This window comes from Pseudophryne corroboree, chromosome 8 (assembly GCF_028390025.1).
Source record: "Pseudophryne corroboree isolate aPseCor3 chromosome 8, aPseCor3.hap2, whole genome shotgun sequence".
NCBI lineage: Eukaryota > Metazoa > Chordata > Amphibia > Anura > Myobatrachidae > Pseudophryne > Pseudophryne corroboree.
The window spans coordinates 228,011,299-228,018,407 of record NC_086451.1 but is presented as its reverse complement, the minus strand read 5'-3'; the positions used below and the strand labels follow the sequence as shown (position 1 = coordinate 228,018,407).

At 42.4% G+C, this 7,109-nt stretch overlaps 1 pseudogene; it reads left to right on the top strand.

The window, feature by feature from the left end:
- Positions 1–6,451: 6,451 nt before the first annotated feature.
- LOC134953096 (5S ribosomal RNA) lies at positions 6,452–6,570 on the top strand (annotated as a pseudogene).
- Positions 6,571–7,109: the final 539 nt, after the last annotated feature.

The window sequence follows — 7,109 nt, the reverse complement described above, 5'->3', positions numbered from 1 at the left end:
ACACAAGAATCAGAATCCGTGTCGGTATCAGTGTTTACAACATTTGCAAATGGTCTCTTATGTGACCCAGAGGGGCCGCCCGCATAAGGAATAACAGCATCCTGAAAAATCACATCTTCCACAGATTTTCTCCAGCATGCAGCCTTAGATTCAGACTTATCCAATCTACGGTTAATCAGATGCATATTGTCACGTAGCTCTTTCACCCATGCAGGCTCTTAGTGTGCCGGTAGCGCCACTACATTACAACTGTGTGTCCCTAAAATGGCTTCCTCATGGGAGGAACTCCCTGCCTCAGACATGCCTCACACGTGTACACCACACTCACAGACACACTGGGACTTATTTTGGGGACAGACCCACAGTAAAATCTGTCAGAGGGACACAGGATAGGAGCAGCCAGTTCACAAACCCAGCACCAGTATTGCCTGTGAACACAGTATGATCACAGCCAAAAAGCGCTTTTAAATAGTAATATACACTATCAAATGCACCACAATCGCTTTGTGCCCCCCCTTTATATAGCACCCTGTACTTGTCAGAAGTGGAGGAGAGGACCAGCGTGTTCTCTGCAGCCTGAGGAGAGAGAGAAAATGGTGCTGAGTAGTGTGCTGGCTGCCTGAGGAAAAAGCTCCACCCTTTTTACCTCAGAAACTTTTCATAATATTTATACTGGCGGGGAAAGGGATGTGCGGGTGTGGTATTGAAAGTCGACAGTAACTAGGTCGGCAATGTCTAGGTCGACCACTATTGGTCGACAGTAACTAGGTCGACAGGATGTCTAGGTCGACAGGGTCTTTAGGTCGACGTGTTCTAGGTCGACAGGTCAAAAGGTCGACATGAGTTTTTAATGTTATTTTGGTGTCGTTTTCTTCGTAGAGTGACCGGGAACCTCAATTAGTGCATCGCGTCCCCTCGCATGGCTCGCTTCGCTCGCCATGCTTCAGGCATGGTGCCTTCGCTCCGCTACCGCTTCGCTCGGCACAGATTACCATTCCAATCGTAGTCCACGTGGATCGTTAAGTATGAAAAGGTTCAAAAAAAGAAAAAAATTGTGAAAAACTCATGTCGACCTTTTGACCTGTCGACCTAGAACATGTCGACCTAAAGACCCTGTCGACCTAGACACCCTGTCGACCTAGTTACTGTCGACCAATAGTGGCCGACCTAGACATTGTCGACCTAGTTACTGTCGACTTTCAATCCGGATCCTGGGATGTGCCTGGGCATATTATGCCCCCTTTTAGCCAGTTTGAGGTATTTTTCTTGCTGCCCAGGGTGCCCCCCCGCGCCCTGCACCCTGCAGTGCGTGTTTGTGTGGGCAGCAATGGCACGCTGTGCTCCCGCCAGCCGCGCTGCACCTCAGCCATCACTTACTTGATTGAAGATCATTCTTCTCATACTCACCTGTCTTCTGACTTCTGGCTCTGTGAGGGGGATGACGGCGTGCTGTGGGAGTGAGCATCTAGACACAGCTAGCGTTCAGTTCCCTTCAGGAGCTAATGGTGTCCTGTCAGCCAGAAGCAGAGCCATAAAACTCTGAGGAAGTAGGTTCTGCTTCTGCCCCCTCAGTCCCACGAAGCAGGGAGTCTGATGCCAGCAGATCTCCCTGAAAATAAAAACCTAACATAAGTCTTTTCAGAGAAACTCAGTAGAGCTCCTCAGAGTGCATCCAGTCGACCTGGGCACATTTCTAAAACTGAGGTCTGGAGGAGGGGCATAGAGGGAGGAGCCAGTTTGCACCCAATGAAAAGTCTTTAGAGTGCCCATGTCTCCTGCGGATCCCGTCTATACCCCATGGTCTTGATGTCGTCCCCAGCAACCTCTAGCCGGTATGAGAAATAAAAAGTAAAATATTTACAAGGTATAATACAATGATATAAAATACATACATCATACAAATGTTTACATATATGTGATTAAAGGTATATGAAGGAATGAGACAGTTCTGCATAATCACAGTGATGAGATGTACTGTACACTGTTGTGGGCAGTGCCGTAACTAGGTGTGTGCCGATGGTGCCTTGCCCACAGCGCAAATGCACTGAGAGCGCACCATCTGGCAGCACACGTGCTATGGCACACACTTACTCCTGCTGGACGCCACTGCCTGCCGCTGCAAGGGAGCGCTGCCGCACCCGCCGCACCCGCCATACCTGCCAGCTTCTGCTTCTCCTGCTCTCTAGATGTCCGTGCTGGTTGGACGGCTGTGTCCCATGGCCAGCATAACAGAAGTTTTTCAGCATGAGAAGAGGAGGGGGGAACCTGTCCTCCCCGCCCCTCCTCTCTGAGACCTGCAGCAGCCGCAGGGAGATGAGAGATCGTGGTGTCTGATCCCCGGCAGGGAGCGGTCTACAGCTCTCTACAAAAACAGGTAGCTGGGCTAGCAGATTGAGGGGGGGGGGGGGGGGGGACTGATGTGTCTGCTGTCTCTCCTGATTTCTAAGTCCCTAAAAGTGCCACCTCTGTTATTCTATATGTGTTGGTCCCCCCCCACTCTGCTACCATATTGTATAAAATGGAGGACAATGCTGCCGTAATGTATGAAATTGGGGACTCTGCTGCCGTAATGTATAAAATGGGAGACTCTGCTGCTATAATGTGTAATAAAGGGACTCTGCCGCCGTAATGTGTAAAAAGGGGGACTCTGCCGTAATGTGTAAAAAGGGGACACTGTCTGCCGTAATGTGTAAAAAGGGGGACGCTGTCTGCCGTAATGTGTAAAAAGGGGACGCTGTCTGCCATAATGTGTAAAAAGGGGGACGCTGTCTGCCGTAATGTGTAAAAAGGGGACGCTGTCTGCCATAATGTGTAAAAAGGGGGACGCTGTCTGCCGTAATGTGTAAAAGGGTCTCTACCTGGTGTAGTGGTACTACTGTGCAGCGTAATTTGAATAATGGAGACTACTGTGCACCGTAGTATGAATTGGTATTATTTGGTGGCCACGCCCCTTCCCCATGAAGCCATGCCCCTATATATTTTTTGCACGCCTACGGCGCGCACTGCCCCTGTCTTGCATGGGGGGGCACCAATGCCATTTCTTGCACACAGCTCTAAAATGCCTAGTTACCGCACTGGTTGTGGGTGTGTACATGTATTTTCAAAGACAAGTAATGATTACTGTGATGAAAAGGGTTAATGAAAACCTTCCCCTTTCTTGTGAAACTGGAATAAACTTTTGAATTGTCCATATGTCAGTACTTAGGGCTAATTGTGGATTCTGCTGAATTAAAGCAGTGAAAGGGTTAATGGAGACAGTTTCCCTTGTAAATTGGAGTCTTTTTGGAGTCTTGCATCCTTCCTCAGTATTCAGGCTGCCATGCAGGATTTGTAATCTACAATTTAAACAAAAAGAAATACAATGAATATCACAGATATTTACATATTGATTTAGCATTGCTTGCTATACATTTTGTCTTATCTGCTGCTTTATCAGGTACAGAATTTACAAAGGTGTCTTTAAATATTTAATAGCAAACAATTCTTTCCTTCCTGTAGTATTGTCTGTCATTGACAGCACAATTTGCGCTGCAGATATGATGCAGGTTCAAGATGGAAACTGTGGCAGTTTGAACATCAAAGCAAACAATGGCTACATAGGATCTAACAAGTAAAAGAATGATACTACCGTCTTCACTTGTGACCATACTCCCTGGAGAATTGGTTTCTTCAATCCAGCTTTTCTTCAATCGCATCATTTGCTATTCAGTTTGACTTCTTGGTCTTGAAGCATCTTGTAGCTCCTAAAAAATACTGTTGTAGGGAGAGAAACTTTTTGGACTTTGCCAAATATGTAATGTAAGTCCCAGGGCTTTCTGTTTGTCCATACCTTTGATAAAATGGTTAGGGCACCAGGGCACAAAAACATTTTCATCCTGGTGATCCTTTTTGTCATTGTTAATTGGTGTGTGGTTTGCAGAATGACACTCTGCTTGTGGTCTCTCTGAGAGCCTGCAAACATTTGCACCACCACTAGATATCTCTGAGTGCTCGGTGGAGGTTACAAACATTTGGGAACTTTTCGTGTGGATATGTGCCCCCAAATTAATATCATGGATCAGTTCTTTAAACGTTTGCCGGTGAATACATTTCAGGGTTTACAACTGTGGTTACCATTGGATTTTTCACCATGGAGAACTTCTCCACCCCTGTATGCATTTCACTGCTGCTATCTGTGTTTAAGACTACTGTCTGCTCATTTTTGCCTAAGGGCACAACAAATTCTTCATTCACATTGGGAACTCTGAGAGTGCATTCAGTAGAACACTCATAATCTGAGTTACAATGATCCTTCCCCTTGCTAGAAACAGTACATCTCCTATTGCTGCTACCTTCTTTACATTAATGTGCTCTTTAAAGATGGATAAATCCTTCACATTGTTATTTTCTTCCTTTACCAAAAAGGCTGTTCTGCTTGTGGTCTGTGTGACCATTACAGACTCCATGCGCTGCACATTGATGCAGTCCTGCAACGTGTAACTTTCATTCATTTCAGGATCTTGTCTAATTAAGTCATTTCTGACTTCTGTAGGCTCTGTGTACAGAGTCTCATATACAGCAACACTATTTCTGTTGGGTGTTTCCAGCTTGCTTGCTGGGTGTTATCTCTTCATGAGAGCTCTTGACAATTTGATAACAAACTGCCAGGCTTTTTGCTTTCGACTTAAATAATGAATGCATTTTTGCATTAATGGTCAGGCATGCTTTACGAAGACATGAACCTGCATTTCTGTTTGGCTTCTAGAGCCGCAGTTCTGCACATTTTCCTTAATGCCACTGCAACTTTTTTGCATATTCAACATTACACTCATTTTACAATGCTAAATTTATATATTCCTTGTTTTTAGTACTCACGATATCCTCTTCCTAAGATTGACTGGTTTCTTAAGGTTAAACTCTAATATCTGGTACATACATTCATTTATTTGGAAATACTCACTTCCACTGTGCACCTTATTATTCTAAGCCTTTAAATTCTTTATTTGTAACCTATTCCAATGTGATCTTTTAATTTGCCGGCGAGTTTACAGCCCTGTGTGCCGCTCCTAATAAATATTGTGTCAGTTAAAATCATGCATAGTGCACTAACACATTTATCCTAGGTTATACAGAATACAAGATACGATTACACAATGGTAATACATTTTCATAGATATATCCCCACCGTGATTCTGCAGATTTGGTAGCCAGTTTATAGCGTCTGCTACTTCTTATAAATATTATAATCAGATACAGTAATAACAAGTCCAATTCGTGGTCACCAATATTGATTTATGGAATAATATTTATGAATATTAATATTTAATATATCATATACAGATGGGTCCATTTTTATCTTGGCCTTTAATAGGATTAACTGAGTCATGTCAGTCAGACTTAATCCCCTGCTGTAATGACTTAATCCCCTGATGTATTGTTTTCTGTATTGGATTGCAGCTGAGAACAATAGATGAAGGGCTTATGTTAATAGACCATGGTGTGCCTAGGCGCAGCAAAGAAGTCAAGATAAATGTGGACCCATCTGTATGGTTATTAATATATGGATATATTTTAATTAATATGCGTTTATCATATATATCTGGAAATATATTATGTCAGGCTTACACACTAAGTGGCTGATAAATACATCACCTATTTAGAATGAATTATATTTTAATTCAGACAATATCTATTGCCCTAATATTATACTAAGTGCAGACAATTACCATTATGGCAACAATTCCTATGTACTTCATATTGCAACTGCAGGTAATACAATATACTACTCCTTCCGTGTTACTGCTGAAGAAGTGTCTATTGGGAATATCTAGACCTTGGCGGTCTTGGACAACAGTGACAGCTCCACAGATGAGATTAGGTATCACTCCATTGCCCAATAGAGGTGGGTTCAGCCTCTGGCCATTGTGCTGTTAGCTGTTAAACTATATATTGTCTCAAATATTGATTTTATTGTTGTGAGACCTAATCATGGATTAACTTCACAGAACTTTGAATGTTTAATGACATTAATGTGTTTAGCCTCATAGAGGCAACAAATGAATAGGACTTCTGCCTCCACATTTATTGATAGGGCTTCATCAATATCCCTATTCTTGCATATTCATGTGGCACTCCTATATGGAGCAATTCATTGTTTAATATTGCTACTACTATAGGGGTCTGATTTTTTATGGATTATTGTGCCAGAAACCACGTTGTAATTGCATCTCTATTTACAATTTGTATTTGCATATATATGTGTTTAATCTACTTTATTTCTTGGTACTGAAACTAGCTCTTTTCTTATTCGTGGACTCTCACCAATGATCCGGAGTATTAATACAGGTGATCATAACACTCCAATTCCATCTCTGCCTAACGTTGGCAGCAGATCCACCTTTATGCTATTTCTCACTTTATCTAATCAATCAATTTCCTGATAGTGATCTCTCATTAGTGATGCGTCCGAACAATCTACTATCATACCACACTGAAGACGCCCAATACCATCCGATCTTGGAAGCTAAATAGTGGTGGGCTTGGTCAGTACCTGGATGGGGGACCACCAGGGAATACTGAGTCGAGTAGAATTATTTATTTAGCCCCTGACTCCTTGCCTAACACTGACAGCAGAATAACTGCTCTTATCTTTCTTCAATTTCTTTAATCTTTTTACATTTTGATCTTCTGTCTGGTACAACAAAATAGTACTCATTTTTGGCTATGAGCCTATTTGCATGAACTTTAGTCTCTACTCCTAATACCAGTTTGCGGGATTAGCAACTTTGGTCCTCATAACTTAATTAAGGAGTTTATGTTGGTTATTATACATACTGATTTCAATTTGAGACCAAAGGATTTTATACTATATGTTGTTCATTTGTTTGTTGTTTGTAAATTTGGATACCAGATTTTAACTATTTTCATTAAAAGTCATGTTTTAATATGTCCATCATGTCCTGATTATTGATAATCAGCCTAAGAGTGCACCCACAAAGAGTCTTACTTTCTCTCTATTTACTTCCTATAGTTTCCAGTGAGTGTAAAGACAGGGAAGGAGAAAGCAGGGACCAATCAGCTTCTACTGGAGGAGGATACTTCCTAATGCAGGAAAATACCATTTTCAGTAA